General features: G+C 57.3%; 1 protein-coding gene across 1 annotated transcript in view; it reads right to left on the reverse strand.

Annotated features, from left to right (window-relative positions):
- The window catches only part of fah (fumarylacetoacetate hydrolase (fumarylacetoacetase)), a 211,518-nt gene that overhangs the window by 134,395 nt on the left and 61,124 nt on the right, over nucleotides 1-15,999 (reverse strand). The window lies entirely within an intron of this gene.

Here is a 15,999-nt window from a genome sequence, read left to right on the forward strand (position 1 = left end):
ACTGTCGGAGGGGCAGCCCTGAGGGAGGGCTGCACTGTCGGAGGGGCAGTACTGAGGGAGCGCCGCACTGTCGGAGGAGCAGCACTGAGGGAGCGCTGCACTGTCGGAGGGGCAGTACCGAGGGAGTGCTGCACTGTCGGAGAGGCAGTACTGAGGGAGTGCCGTACTGTCGGAGGGGCAGTACTGAGGGAGCTCTGTCAGAGGGGCAATACTGAGGGAGTGCTGCACAGTCGGAGGGACAGTACTGAGGGAGTGTTGCGCTGTCGGAGGGGCAGTACTGAGGGAGCTCTGTCAGAGGGGCAATACTGAGGGAATGCTGCACTGTCGGAGGGGCAGTACTGAGGGAGCTCTGTCAGAGGGGCCGTACTGAGGGAGTACTGCACTGTCGGAGGGGCAGTACTGAGGGAGCGCTGTCAGAGGGGCCGTACTGAGGGAGTGCTGCACAGTCGGAGGGGCAGTACTGAGGGAGCTCTGTCAGAGGGGCAGTACTGAGGGAGTACTGCACAGTCGGAGGGGTAGTACTGAGGGAGTGCTGCACTGTCGGAGGGGCAGTACTGAGGGAGCTCTGTCAGAGGGGCGGTACTGAGGGAGTGCTGCACAGTCGGAGGGGCAGTACTGAGGGAGCTCTGTCAGAGGGGCGGTACTGAGGGAGTGCTGCAAAGTCGGAAGAGCGGTACTGAGGGAGTGCTGCACAGTTGGAGGGGCAGTACTGAGGGAGCTCTGTCAGAGGGGCGGTACTGAGGGAGTGCTGCACTGTCAGAGGGGCAGTACTGAGGGAGCTGTGTCAGAGGTGCCATACTGAGGGAGTACTGCACTGTCGGAGGGGCAGTACTGAGGGAGTGCTGCACTGTCGGAGGGGCAGTACTGAGGGAGCTCTGTCAGAGGGGCAATACTGAGGGAATGCTGCACTGTCGGAGGGGCAGTACTGAGGGAGCTCTGTCAGAGGGGCCCTACTGAGGGAGTACTGCACTGTCGGAGGGGCAGTACTGAGGGAGTGCTGCACTGTCGGAGGGGCAGTACTGAGGGAGCTCTGTCAGAGGGACAGTACTGAGGGAGCGCTGCACTGTCGGAGGGGCAGTACCGAGGGAGTGCTGCACTGTCGGAGAGGCAGTACTGAGGGAGTGCCGTACTGTCGGAGGGCAGTACTGAGGGAGCTCTGTCAGAGGGGCAATACTGAGGGAGTGCTGCACAGTCGGAGGGACAGTTCTGACGGAGTGTTGCGCTGTCGGAGGGGCAGTACTGAGGGAGCTCTGTCAGAGGGGCAATACTGAGGGAATGCTGCACTGTCGGAGGGGCAGTACTGAGGGAGCTCTGTCAGAGGGGCCGTACTGAGGGAGTACTGCACTGTCGGAAGGGCAGTACTGAGGGAGCGCTGTCAGAGGGGCCGTACTAAGGGAGTGCTGCACAGTCGGAGGGGCAGTACTGAGGGAGCTCTGTCAGAGGGGCAGTACTGAGGGAGTGCTGCACAGTCGGAGGGGCACTAATGAAGGAGTGCTGCGCTGTCGGAGGGTCAATACAGAGGGAGCTCTAGCAGAGGGGCAGTATGAGGGAGTGCTGCACTGTCAGAGGTGCAGTACTGAGGGAGCTCTGTCAGAGGGGCGGTACTGAGGCAGTGCTGCACAGTCGGAGGGGCAGTACTGAGGGAGCTCTGTCAGAGGGGCGGTACTGAGGGAGTGCTGCAAAGTCGGAGGAGCAGTACTGAGGGAGCTCTGTCAGAGGGGCAATACTGAGGGAGTGCTGCGCTGTCGGAGGGGCAGTACTGAGGGAGCTCTGTCAGAGGGGCAGTACTGAGGGAATGCTGCACAGTCGGAGTGGCAGTACTGAGGGAGCTCTGTCAGAGGGGCGGTACTGAGGGAGTGCTGCACAGTCGGAGGGGCAGTACTGAGGGAGCTCTCTCAGAGGGGCGGTACTGAGGGAGTGCTGCACTGTCAGAGGGGCAGTACTGAGGGAGTGCTGCACTGTCAGAGGGGCAGTACTGAGGGAGTGCTGCACTGTCGGAGGGGCAGTACTGAGGGAGTGCTGCACTGTCGGAGGGGTAGTACTGAGGGTGTACTGCACAGTCAGAGGGGCAGTACTGAGGGAGCTCTGTCAGAGGGGCGGTACTGAGGGAGTGCTGCACTGTCAGAGGGGCAGTACTGAGGGAGTGCTGCACTGTCAGAGGGGCAGTACTGAATGAGCGCCGCACTGTCGGAGGGGCAGTACTGAGCGAACGCAGCACTGTCGGAGGGGCAGGACTGAGGGAGTGCTGCACTGTCGGATAGGCAGTACTGAGGGAGTGCTGCACTGTCGGAGGGGCAGCATTGAGGGTGCGCTGCACTGTCGGAGGGGCAGTACTGAGGATGTGCCGCACTGTTGGAGGGGCAGTACTGAGGGAGCGCCGCACTGTCGGAGCGGCAGCACTGAAGGAGCGCCGCACTGTCGGAGGGGCAGTACTGAGGGAGCGCCGCACTGTCGGAGGGGCAGTACTGTGGGAGTGCCGCACTGTCGGAGGGGCAGCACTGAATGAGCGCCGCACTGTCGGAGGGGCAATACTGAGGGAGCTCTGTCAGAGGGGCAGTACTGAGGGAGTGCTGCACAGTCCGAGGGACAGTACTGAGGGAGTGTTGCGCTGTCGGAGGGGCAATACTGAGGTAGCTTTGTCAGAGGGGCAGTATTGAGGGAGTGCTGCACTGTCAGAGGGGCAGTACTGAGGGAGCTGTGTCAGAGGGGCCATACTGAGGGAGTACTGCACAGTCGGAGGGGTAGTACTGAGGGAGTGCTGCACTGTCGGAGGGGCAGTACTGAGGGAGCTCTGTCAGAGGGGCGGTACTGAGGGAGTGCTGCACAGTCGGAGGGGCAGTACTGAGGGAGCTCTGTCAGAGGGGCGGTACTGAGGGAGTGCTGCAAAGTCGGAGGAGCGGTACTGAGGGAGTGCTGCACAGTCGGAGGGGCAGTACTGAGGGAGCTCTGTCAGAGGGGCGGTACTGAGGGAGTGCTGCACAGTCGGAGGGGCAGTACTGAGGGAGCTCTCTCAGAGGGGCGGTACTGAGGGAGTGCTGCACTGTCAGAGGGGCAGTACTGAGGGAGCGCTGCACTGTCCGAGGGGCAGTACTGAGGGAGCTCTGTCAGAGGGGCAGTACTGTGGGAGTGCTGCACTGTCATAAGGGCAGTACTGAGAAGGGCTGCACTGTCGGAGGGGCAGTACTGAGGGAGTGCTGCACTGTCGGAGGGGTAGTACTGAGGGTTTGCTGCACAGTCGGAGGGGCAGTACTGAGGGAGCTCTGTCAGAGGGGCGGTACTGAGTGAGTATTGCACTGTCAGAGGGGCAGTACTGAGGGAGTGCTGCACTGTCGGAGGGGCAGCACTGAATGAGCGCCGCACTGTAAGAGGGGCAGTACTGAGCGAGCGCCGCACTGTCGGAGGGACAGGACTGAGGGAGTGCTGCACTGTCGGAGGGGCAGTAAAGAGGGAGTGCCACATTGTCGGAGGGGCAGTACTGAGGGAGCGCCGCACTGTCGGAGGGGCAGCACTGAGGGAGCGCTGCACTGTCGGAGGGGTAGGACTGAGCGTGTGCTGCACAGTCGGAGGGGCAGTACTGAGGGAGCTCTGTCAGAGGGGCGGTACTGAGTGAGTGTTGCACTGTCAGAGGGGCAGTACTGAGGGAGTGCTGCACTGTCGGAGGGGCAGCACTGAATGCGCGCCGCACTGTAAGAGGGCCCGTACTGAGCGAGCGCCGCACTGTCGGAGGTACAGGATTGAGGGAGTGCTGCACTGTCGGAGGGGCAGTAATGAGGGAGTGCCACGCTGTCGGAGGGGCAGTACTGAGGGAGCGCCGCACTGTCGGAGGGGCAGCACTGATGGAGCGCTGCACTGTCGGAGGGGCAGTACCGAGGGAGTGCTGCACTGTCTGAGAGGCAGTACTGAGGGAGTGCCGTACTGTCGGAGGGGCAGTACTGAGGGAGCTCTGTCAGAGGGGCAGTTCTGAGGGAGTGCCGCACTGTCGGAGGGGCAGTACTGAGGGAGCTCTGTCAGAGGGGCAGTACTGAGGGAGTGCTGCACAGTCCGAGGGGCAGTACTGAGGGAGTATTGCGCTGTCGGAGGGGCAATACTGAGGTAGCTTTGTCAGAGGGGCAGTATTGAGGGAGTGTTGCACTGTCGGAGGGGTAGTACTGAAGGTGTACTGCACAGTCAGAGGGGCATTACTGAGGGAGCTCTGTCAGAAGGGCCGTACTGAGGGAGTACTGCACTGTCGGAGGGGCAGTACTGAAGGAGTGCTGCACTGTCGGAGGGGCAGTACTGAGGGAGCTCTCTCAGAGGGGCGGTACTGAGGGAGTGCTGCACTGTCAGAGGGGCAGTACTGAGGGAGTGCTGCACTGTCAGAGGGGCAGTACTGAGGGAGCTCTCTCAGAGGGGCGGTACTGAGGGAGTGCTGCACTGTCAGAGGGGCAGTACTGAGGGAGCTCTCTCAGAGGGGCGGTAATGAGGGAGTGCTGCACTGTCAGAGGGGCAGTACTGAGGGAGTGCTGCACTGTCAGAGGGGCAGTACTGAATGAGCGCCGCACTGTCGGAGGGGCAGTACTGAGCGAACGCCGCACTGTCGGAGGGGCAGGACTGAGGGAGTGCTGCACTGTCGGAGGGGCACTACTGAGGGTGTGCCGCACTGTCGGAGGGGCAGTACTGAGGGAGCGCTGCACTGTCGGAATGGCAGCACTGAGGGAGCGCTGCACTGTCGTGGGGCAGTACCGAGGGGGTGCTGTACTGTCTGAGAGGCAGTGCTGAGGGAGTGCCATACTGTCGGAGGGGCAGTACTGAGGGAGCTCTGTCAGAGGGGCAGTTCTGAGGGAGTGCCGCACTGTCGGAGGGGCAGTACTGAGGGAGCTCTGTCAGAGAGGCAGTACTGAGGGAGTGCTGCACAGTCCGAGGGACAGTACTGAGGGAGTGTTGCGCTGTCGGAGGGGCAATACTGAGGTAGCTTTGTCAGAGGGGCAGTATTGAGGGAGTGCTGCACTGTCAGAGGGGCAGTACTGAGGGAGCTGTGTCAGAGGGGCCATACTGAGGGAGTACTGCACTGTCGGAGAGGCAGTACTGAGGGAGTGCTGCACTGTCGGAGGGGCAGTACTGAGGGAGCTCTGTCAGAGGGGCGGTACTGAGGGAGTGCTGCAAAGTCGGAGGAGCAGTACTGAGGGAGTGCTGCACAGTCGGAGGGGCAGTACTGAGGGAGCTCTGTCAGAGGGGCAGTACTGAGGGAATGCTGCACAGTCGGAGGGGCAGTACTGAGGGAGCTCTGTCAGAGGGGCGGTACTGAGGGAGTGCTGCACAGTCGGAGGGGCAGTACTGAGGGAGCTCTCTCAGAGGGGCGGTACTGAGGGAGTGCTGCACTGTCAGAGGGGCAGTACTGAGGGAGTGCTGCACTGTCAGAGGGGCAGTACGAGGGAGTGCTGCACTGTCGGAGGGGCAATACTGAGGGTGTGCTGCACAGTCAGAGGGGCAGTACTGAGGGAGCTCTGTCAGAAGGGCCGTACTGAGGGAGTACTGCACTGTCGGAGGGGCAGTACTGAGGGAGCTCTGTCAGAGGGGCAGTACTGAGGGAGTGCTGCACAGTCGGAGGGGCAGTACTGAGGGAGCTGTGTCAGAGGGGCAGTACTGAGGGAGCTCTGTCAGAGGGGCGGTACTGAGGGAGTGCTGCACTGTCGGATAGGCAGTACTGAGGGAGTGCTGCACTGTCGGAGGGGCAGCATTGAGGGTGCGCTGCACTGTCGGAGGGGCAGTACTGAGGATGTGCCGCACTGTTGGAGGGGCAGTACTGAGGGAGCGCCGCACTGTCGGAGCGGCAGCACTGAAGGAGCGCCGCACTGTCGGAGGGGCAGTACTGAGGGAGCGCCGCACTGTCGGAGGGGCAGTACTGTGGGAGTGCCGCACTGTCGGAGGGGCAGCACTGAATGAGCGCCGCACTGTCGGAGGGGCAATACTGAGGGAGCTCTGTCAGAGGGGCAGTACTGAGGGAGTGCTGCACAGTCCGAGGGACAGTACTGAGGGAGTGTTGCGCTGTCGGAGGGGCAATACTGAGGTAGCTTTGTCAGAGGGGCAGTATTGAGGGAGTGCTGCACTGTCAGAGGGGCAGTACTGAGGGAGCTGTGTCAGAGGGGCCATACTGAGGGAGTACTGCACAGTCGGAGGGGTAGTACTGAGGGAGTGCTGCACTGTCGGAGGGGCAGTACTGAGGGAGCTCTGTCAGAGGGGCGGTACTGAGGGAGTGCTGCACAGTCGGAGGGGCAGTACTGAGGGAGCTCTGTCAGAGGGGCGGTACTGAGGGAGTGCTGCAAAGTCGGAGGAGCGGTACTGAGGGAGTGCTGCACAGTCGGAGGGGCAGTACTGAGGGAGCTCTGTCAGAGGGGCGGTACTGAGGGAGTGCTGCACAGTCGGAGGGGCAGTACTGAGGGAGCTCTCTCAGAGGGGCGGTACTGAGGGAGTGCTGCACTGTCAGAGGGGCAGTACTGAGGGAGCGCTGCACTGTCCGAGGGGCAGTACTGAGGGAGCTCTGTCAGAGGGGCAGTACTGTGGGAGTGCTGCACTGTCATAAGGGCAGTACTGAGAAGGGCTGCACTGTCGGAGGGGCAGTACTGAGGGAGTGCTGCACTGTCGGAGGGGTAGTACTGAGGGTTTGCTGCACAGTCGGAGGGGCAGTACTGAGGGAGCTCTGTCAGAGGGGCGGTACTGAGTGAGTATTGCACTGTCAGAGGGGCAGTACTGAGGGAGTGCTGCACTGTCGGAGGGGCAGCACTGAATGAGCGCCGCACTGTAAGAGGGGCAGTACTGAGCGAGCGCCGCACTGTCGGAGGGACAGGACTGAGGGAGTGCTGCACTGTCGGAGGGGCAGTAAAGAGGGAGTGCCACATTGTCGGAGGGGCAGTACTGAGGGAGCGCCGCACTGTCGGAGGGGCAGCACTGAGGGAGCGCTGCACTGTCGGAGGGGTAGGACTGAGCGTGTGCTGCACAGTCGGAGGGGCAGTACTGAGGGAGCTCTGTCAGAGGGGCGGTACTGAGTGAGTGTTGCACTGTCAGAGGGGCAGTACTGAGGGAGTGCTGCACTGTCGGAGGGGCAGCACTGAATGCGCGCCGCACTGTAAGAGGGCCCGTACTGAGCGAGCGCCGCACTGTCGGAGGTACAGGATTGAGGGAGTGCTGCACTGTCGGAGGGGCAGTAATGAGGGAGTGCCACGCTGTCGGAGGGGCAGTACTGAGGGAGCGCCGCACTGTCGGAGGGGCAGCACTGATGGAGCGCTGCACTGTCGGAGGGGCAGTACCGAGGGAGTGCTGCACTGTCTGAGAGGCAGTACTGAGGGAGTGCCGTACTGTCGGAGGGGCAGTACTGAGGGAGCTCTGTCAGAGGGGCAGTTCTGAGGGAGTGCCGCACTGTCGGAGGGGCAGTACTGAGGGAGCTCTGTCAGAGGGGCAGTACTGAGGGAGTGCTGCACAGTCCGAGGGGCAGTACTGAGGGAGTATTGCGCTGTCGGAGGGGCAATACTGAGGTAGCTTTGTCAGAGGGGCAGTATTGAGGGAGTGTTGCACTGTCGGAGGGGTAGTACTGAAGGTGTACTGCACAGTCAGAGGGGCATTACTGAGGGAGCTCTGTCAGAAGGGCCGTACTGAGGGAGTACTGCACTGTCGGAGGGGCAGTACTGAAGGAGTGCTGCACTGTCGGAGGGGCAGTACTGAGGGAGCTCTCTCAGAGGGGCGGTACTGAGGGAGTGCTGCACTGTCAGAGGGGCAGTACTGAGGGAGTGCTGCACTGTCAGAGGGGCAGTACTGAGGGAGCTCTCTCAGAGGGGCGGTACTGAGGGAGTGCTGCACTGTCAGAGGGGCAGTACTGAGGGAGCTCTCTCAGAGGGGCGGTAATGAGGGAGTGCTGCACTGTCAGAGGGGCAGTACTGAGGGAGTGCTGCACTGTCAGAGGGGCAGTACTGAATGAGCGCCGCACTGTCGGAGGGGCAGTACTGAGCGAACGCCGCACTGTCGGAGGGGCAGGACTGAGGGAGTGCTGCACTGTCGGAGGGGCACTACTGAGGGTGTGCCGCACTGTCGGAGGGGCAGTACTGAGGGAGCGCTGCACTGTCGGAATGGCAGCACTGAGGGAGCGCTGCACTGTCGTGGGGCAGTACCGAGGGGGTGCTGTACTGTCTGAGAGGCAGTGCTGAGGGAGTGCCATACTGTCGGAGGGGCAGTACTGAGGGAGCTCTGTCAGAGGGGCAGTTCTGAGGGAGTGCCGCACTGTCGGAGGGGCAGTACTGAGGGAGCTCTGTCAGAGAGGCAGTACTGAGGGAGTGCTGCACAGTCCGAGGGACAGTACTGAGGGAGTGTTGCGCTGTCGGAGGGGCAATACTGAGGTAGCTTTGTCAGAGGGGCAGTATTGAGGGAGTGCTGCACTGTCAGAGGGGCAGTACTGAGGGAGCTGTGTCAGAGGGGCCATACTGAGGGAGTACTGCACTGTCGGAGAGGCAGTACTGAGGGAGTGCTGCACTGTCGGAGGGGCAGTACTGAGGGAGCTCTGTCAGAGGGGCGGTACTGAGGGAGTGCTGCAAAGTCGGAGGAGCAGTACTGAGGGAGTGCTGCACAGTCGGAGGGGCAGTACTGAGGGAGCTCTGTCAGAGGGGCAGTACTGAGGGAATGCTGCACAGTCGGAGGGGCAGTACTGAGGGAGCTCTGTCAGAGGGGCGGTACTGAGGGAGTGCTGCACAGTCGGAGGGGCAGTACTGAGGGAGCTCTCTCAGAGGGGCGGTACTGAGGGAGTGCTGCACTGTCAGAGGGGCAGTACTGAGGGAGTGCTGCACTGTCAGAGGGGCAGTACGAGGGAGTGCTGCACTGTCGGAGGGGCAATACTGAGGGTGTGCTGCACAGTCAGAGGGGCAGTACTGAGGGAGCTCTGTCAGAAGGGCCGTACTGAGGGAGTACTGCACTGTCGGAGGGGCAGTACTGAGGGAGCTCTGTCAGAGGGGCAGTACTGAGGGAGTGCTGCACAGTCGGAGGGGCAGTACTGAGGGAGCTGTGTCAGAGGGGCAGTACTGAGGGAGCTCTGTCAGAGGGGCGGTACTGAGGGAGTGCTGCACAGTCGGAGGGGCAGTACTGAGGGAGCTGTGTCAGAGGGGCATTACTGAGGGAGTGCTGCACAGTCGGAGGGGTAGTACTGAGGGAGCTCTGTCAGAAGGGCAGTACTGAGGGAGTGCTGCACTGTCGGAGGGGCAGTACTGAGGGAGTGCTGCACAGTCGGAGGGGCAGTACTGAGGGAGCTCTGTCAGAGGGGCAGTACTGAGGGAGTGCTGCGCTATCGGAGGGGCAGTACTGAGGGAGCTCTGTCAGCGGTGCAGTACTGAGGGAGTGCTGCACAGTCGGAGGGGCAGTACTGAGGGAGCTCTGTCAGAGGGGCGGTACTGAGGGAGTGCTGCACAGTCGGAGGGGCAGTACTGAGGGAGCTCTTTCAGAGGGGCGGTACTGAGGGAGTGCTGCACTGTCAGAGGGGCAGTACTGAGGGAGTGCTGCACTGTCGGAGGGGCAGTACTCAGGGAGTGCTGCACAGTCGGAGGGGCACTAATGAAGGAGTGCTGCGCTGTCGGAGGGTCAATACAGAGGGAGCTCTGTCAGAGGGGCAGTATGAGGGAGTGCTGCACAGTCGGAGGGGCAGTACTGAGGGAGCTCTCTCAGAGGGGCGGTACTGAGGGAGTGCTGCACTGTCAGAGGAGCAGTACTGAGGGAGTGCTGCACTGTCAGAGGGGCAGTACTGAGGGAGTGCTGCACAGTCGGAGGAGCAGTACTGAGGGAGCTCTGTCAGAGGGGCATTACTGAGGGAGTGCTGCACAGTCGGAGGGGTAGTACTGAGGGAGCTCTGTCAGAAGGGCAGTACTGAGGGAGTGCTGCACTGTCGGAGGGGCTGTACTGAGGGAGTGCTGCACAGTCGGAGGGGCAGTACTGAGGGAGCTCTGTCAGAGGGGCAGTACTGAGGGAGTGCTGCGCTATCGGAGGGGCAGTACTGAGGGAGCTCTGTCAGCGGTGCAGTACTGAGGGAGTGCTGCACAGTCGGAGGGGCAGTACTGAGGGAGCTCTCTCAGAGGGGCAGTACTGAGGGAGTGCTGCACTGTCGGAGGGGCAGTACTGAGGGAGTGCTGCACTGTTGGAGGGGCAGTACTGAGGGAGTGCCGTACTGTCGTAGGGGCAGTACTGAGGGAGTGCCGCACTGTCGGAGGGGCAGTACTGAGGGAGTACTGCACTGTCGGAGGGGCAGCTCTGAAGGAGCGCCGCACTGTCGGATGGGCAGTACTGAGGGAATGCTGCACAGTCGGAGGAGCAGTACTGAGGGAGTACTGCACTGTCGGAGGGGCAGTACTGAGGGAGTGCTGCACTGTCGGATTTGCCATCTTTCAGATGAGATGTTAAACCGAGTCTGCCCTCTCAGTGGGAAGTAAAAGATCCCATGGTATTATTTCGAATAAGAGGCGGGGAGTTCTCCCCGGTGTCCAGGACAATATTCCTCAACCAACATGCTTAAAAACAAATGATTGGGTCATGATCACATTGCTGTCTGTGGGAGCTTGCTGTGTACAAATTGGCTGCCGTGTTTCCTTCATTTGGAACATAAGAAATGGGAGCAGGAGTAGGTTATATAGCCCCTCGAGCTTGCTCCGCCATTCAATAAGATCATGGCTGATCATCGACCTCAACTCAACTTTCCCCCCGATCTCCATATCCCTTGATTTCCCCTCGACTCCAAAAATCTATCGATCTGAGCCATACAACAGGGACTATACTTCAGAAGTACTTCATTGGCTGTAAAGCGCTTTGGGACGTCCTGTGGTTGTGAAAGGCGCTGTATAATTGCAAGCCTTTCATTCTTTAATATGCTGCAGTGATGATTATTTGATTACCTTTGAAGAAATGTGACCATTTTGATTTCAAAAGGTATAAGCTACTTTCATATTTATAAATGCAAGTCTTTCCTTCCTTCCATCCTTTCTTTATTCCTACTTTCCCGAAGGATTGAGTCGAAGTGGGATTCACTGTGACCTTTTCGCCATTTCTAGAAGTTAGCGCTGCTCTGTGACCACAATCTGACTCCATACTGAGAGATACTTTGGGTAAATTCATGCGCTAATTTCTACTTGCTGATTGTTGGAGCCCAACAAGGCAGCGGGTAGCTCCTAGCAACACAAATAGGACAAAGGAAATGGTGAGAGAGCGCACACCAACCAGGATTTGTCCAAGTGTCCCATGAAAAACAAGTCCTCTGGACATTGAGCGCAAAGGCAGCTTGTGAAAACCGATACTCGTCCAGGTGTGTAAGAAAACATTGAACAGAAAGCAAAATATTGCAGATGCTGGAAATCTGAAACAGAGGCTGGAAATGCTCAGCGGGGCGGGGGGTGTCTGTGGAGAGGGCAGGCAAGGTGTTTTCGGTACGGACCCTTCGTCAGAACTGGAAGATTGTACAGATGAACAGCTTTTAAACAGGAAGAACAAGGGAAAGGAGAAAAGAGGAAGAAAGCACCCGCATTTATATCGTGCCTTTCACAACCTCAGGACGTCCTAAATCGCTTTACAACCTATGAAGTACTTTTGAAGTGCTGTCATCATCATCATCAGTCATAGGCAGTCCCTCAGAATCGAGAAAGACTTGATTCCACTCCTGAATTGAGTTCTTAAGTGGCTGTACAGTCCAATACGAGAGCCACAGACTCTGTCACAGGTGGGACAAATAGTCGTTGAGGGAAGGGAAGGGTGGGACTGGTTTGCCGCACGCTCCTTCCACTGTCTGCGCTTGGTTTCTGCATGTTCTCGGCGATGAGACTCGAGGTGCTCAGCGCCCTCTCGGATGCACTTCCTCCACTTAGGGCGGTCTTTGGCCAGGGACTCCCAGGTGTCGGTGGGGATATTGCACTTTATCAGGGAGGCTTTGAGGGTGTCCTTGTAGCGTTTCCGCTGTCCATCTTTGGCTCGTTTGCCGTGAAGGAGCTCCGAGTAGAGCACTTGCCTTGGGAGTCTCGTGTCTGGCATGCGAACTATGTGGCCTGCTCAACGGAGCTGATCAAGTGTGGTCAGTGCTTCGATGCTGGGGATGTTAGCCTGGTCGAGGATGCTGATTTGTAGGATCTTGCGGAGACATCGTTGGTGTTATTTCCCCAGCAACTTGAGGTGTCTACAGTACATGGTCCATGTCTCTGAGCCATACAGGAGGGCAGGTATTACTACAGCCCTGTAGACCATGAGCTTGGTGGCAGTTTTGAGGACCTGATCTTCAAACACTCTTTTCCTTAGGCGGCCGAAGGCTGCACTGGTGCACTGGAGGTGGTGTTGGATCTCGTCGTCAATGCCTGCTCTTGTTGATCGGAGGCTCCCGAGATATGGGAAGTGGTCCACGGTGTCCAGGGCCGCGCCGTGGATCTTGATGACTGGGGGGCAGTGCTCTGCAGTGAGGACAGGCTGGTGGAGGACCTTTGTCTTACAGATCTTTAGCATAACGCCCATGCTTTCGTACGCCTCAATAAATACGTTGACTATGTCCTGGAGTTCAGCCTCTGTATGTGCACAAACGCAGGCGTCGTCCGCGTACTGTAGCTTGACAACAGGGGTTGGAGCGGTCTTGGACCTGGCCTGGAGATGGCGCATGTTGAACAGGTTTCCACTGGTTCTGTAGTTTAGTTCCACTCCAGCTGGGAGCTTGTTGACTGTGAGGTGGAGCCTGGCAGCGAGGAAGATCGAGAAAAGGGTTGGGGTGATGATGCAGCCCTGTTTGACCCCGGTTCGGACGTGGATTGGGTCTGTAACGGATCCGTTGGTAAGGATCACGGCCTGCATGTCATCGAAGAGCAGGCGGAGGATGGTGACGAACGTTTGAGGGCATCCGAAACGGAGGAGGACGCTCCATAGACCCTCACAGTTGACAGTGTCAAAGGTCTTTGTAAGGTCGAAGAAGACCAGGTATAAGGGCTGGCGCTGCTCCCTGCATTTTTCCTGCAGCTTGCGCTGCAAAGATCATGTCCGTTGTGCCCCGTATGGAACGAAATCTGCACTGTGACTCCGGGAGGAGCTCCTCGGCCACGGGAAGAAGACAGTTGAGGAGGACACTAGCGACGACTTTCCCAGTGGCTGATAGCAGGGAGATTCCTCTGTAGTTGCTGCAGTCGGACTTGTCCCCTTTTTTAAAGATGGTCACGATCACTGCATCTCTGAGAACCCCCGGTATGCTCTCCTCCCTCCAGATGAGAGAGATGAGGTCGTGTATTCGCGCCAGCAGTGCCTCTCCGCCATACTTCAATGCCTCAGCAGGGATTCCGTCCGCACCCGTAGCCTTGTTGTTTTTAAGCTGTCTGATGGCTTTTTCTACCTCGTGCAGCGTTAGGGACACTGTCACTGTTGTAATGTACGGAAAGTAGCGGCATATTTGCGCACAGCAAGCTCCCACAAACTGCAATGTGATAATGACCAGATCATCTGTTTATTTGAGAGATAAATATTGGCCAAGGACACCAGGCAGACCACCCCCCCTCATCCCCCCTCCCCCTCCCCGCTCTTCTTCACATAGTGCCATGGGCTCTTTTACTTCCAACTGAGAACAGACGGGGCCTCGGTTTAACGTCTCATTCAAGAGGCAGCACCTCCTCACTGAAAATTCAGCCGAGATTATGTGCTCAAGTTTCTGGAGCGGGGCTTGACCCACTAAACATTGCGTTCAGAGGCGAGGACCACTGAGGAAGAGCACATCACTTCTGCCATTTAACCATCCTGTTCCCCACTCGAGCATTTAATTTATTTTCCTGCCTGGGCGGTTGTGTCATTTATTCCCGACCACCCTTCCCCACATTCTGTTTCTTTTTAAATGCTGTTCATCTGCAATTTCTTCCAGTCTGATGAAGGGTCCACTCCCAAAATGTCCTCACTACAGGGGCTGCCTGACCGCCTCAGTGTTTCCAGCAGCGTGTGTAAGAGAAACCAGCTGCAATCTTCAAGATTCTTCTTCCAATTCCAAAGCTTGAAGGACAATATTTTTCACTGAAGAACGTGTTAACTCGTACATGGGTTGGAGTTAGTTTCTGGACTCACCTCCAGCACTATTGTGGCTGGAATGTGAGACTGGAAGATGACATTTGGATCCATGAGGAACGACTTTAATGAATTTGAGCTCCTGTACAGAGATGCACAAGTTTCTTGAGGGGCTCAAGTTTTCCCACCCTCTGCTTCGAACGGCGCACCTCTGTGAGGCACACCGACTTTGTAAAAGAAAAACCGCGCCTAAAACTTACCGAGGAATTCTCCCCGCTCCTCAGGATGTCTTCGGCCTCGGTGTAGCACGCCACATCCAGTGGGGGGGCAGGGGGGGGGTGGAGCCAGGTCCTGGCACTGAAAACAGCGCCGGGACCTCTGCACATGCGCGCTAGAGTTTGCGCTCTGCAGGCTGTGTGGGAAGGACCCGAAGCACACCGTCCCTAGCCCTGCCCGAATGGGCTCCCTCATCGGCGGCCCGCTGCGTTCCCTAAGGTCGGACTTCTATTATTTCTTTGTTATTTACTGATTGATTGCTTATTACTTTGCTCTTGATGCTTTAAGTGCAGGGTTCCTTCTATTTTTTATTTGTTAATTAATTTCTGATTACAAAGCACTAAACAAAGCACAAAAAAGTAAGTCTTGGTGCAGGTTCTCTCAGCTTCCTTGTATTTTTTATTTGTTATTGAATGCTTATTGTTGTGCTTTGTTTAGTGTTGGATGTTTACATGTATTTATGCTTCTTTAATGTTGTTGTGAAGGTGTTTAGTGCTTTGCAAGGTCTCTCACTTCCATTCCACCCCCGCCCCCCCACCAACTCTGGCTACTTGCGCTGATATCTTAGCTCACTGCAAGGTTTTTCTCTGTGGCCACAAGTGGCCACATACGCTGGACTAAGTTAGTTTGGAGCAACTTTTAGCTGTCTAAACTTGCTTAAATGGCCAAAACAGGCATAAGTGGCTGGTTAAGCCCCCTTTTGAAAATAAAAACTAAACTAAAGAAAAACCTAACTAACTCACTTAGAACGGAGCAAATTAAATGGGCAGAATTTTAAGATACTCCAAAAAAATCTTGTTGCTCCAAAAAAATAGGAGCAACTCCTGGGCAAACTTGAGCCCTGGGAGTGTGTATCGGGAATTCAGAGACAGAAGGCAGCGAGCCGACAACACATTGACTTGCACCTGGGTAGAAACATAGAAACATAGAAAATAGGTGCAGGTGTAGGCCATCGACCTGCACCACCATTCAATAAGATCATGGCTGATCATTCACCTCAGTACCCCTTTCCTGCTTTCTCTCCATACCCCTTGATCCCCTTAGTCGTAAGGGCCATATCTAACTCCCTCTTGAATATATCCAATGACCTGGCATCAACAACTCTCTGCGGCAGGGAATTCCACAGGTTAACAACTCTGAGTGAAGATGTTTCTCCTCATCTCAGTCCTAAATGTCCTGCCCCTTATCCTAAGACTGTGTCCCCTGGTTCTCGACTTCCCCAACATCGGGAACATTCTTCCAACATCTAACTTGTCCAGTCCCGTCAGAATCTTATATGGTTCTATGAGATCCCCTCTCATCCTTCTAAACTCCAGTGTATAAAAGCCCAGTTGATCCAGTCTCTCCTCATATGTCAGTCCTGCCATCCCGGGAATCAGTCTGGTGAATCTTCGCTGCACTCCCTCAATAGCAAGAACGTCCTTCCTCAGACTAGGAGACCAAAACTGAACACAATATTCCAGGTGAGGCCTCACTATGGACCTGTACAACTGCAGTGAGACCTCCCTGCTCATATACTCAAATCCTCTAGCTATGAAGGCCAACATATCATTTGTCTTCTTCACCACCTGCTGTACCTGCATGCCAACTTTCAATGACTGATGAACCATGACACCCAGGTCTCGTTGCACCTCCCCTTTTCCTAATCTGCCGCCATTCAGATAATATTCTGCTTTCGTGTTTTTGCCCCCAAAATGGATAACCTCACATTTATCCACA

This window comes from Pristiophorus japonicus, chromosome 17 (genome assembly GCF_044704955.1).
Source record: "Pristiophorus japonicus isolate sPriJap1 chromosome 17, sPriJap1.hap1, whole genome shotgun sequence".
Classification (NCBI taxonomy): domain Eukaryota; kingdom Metazoa; phylum Chordata; class Chondrichthyes; family Pristiophoridae; genus Pristiophorus; species Pristiophorus japonicus.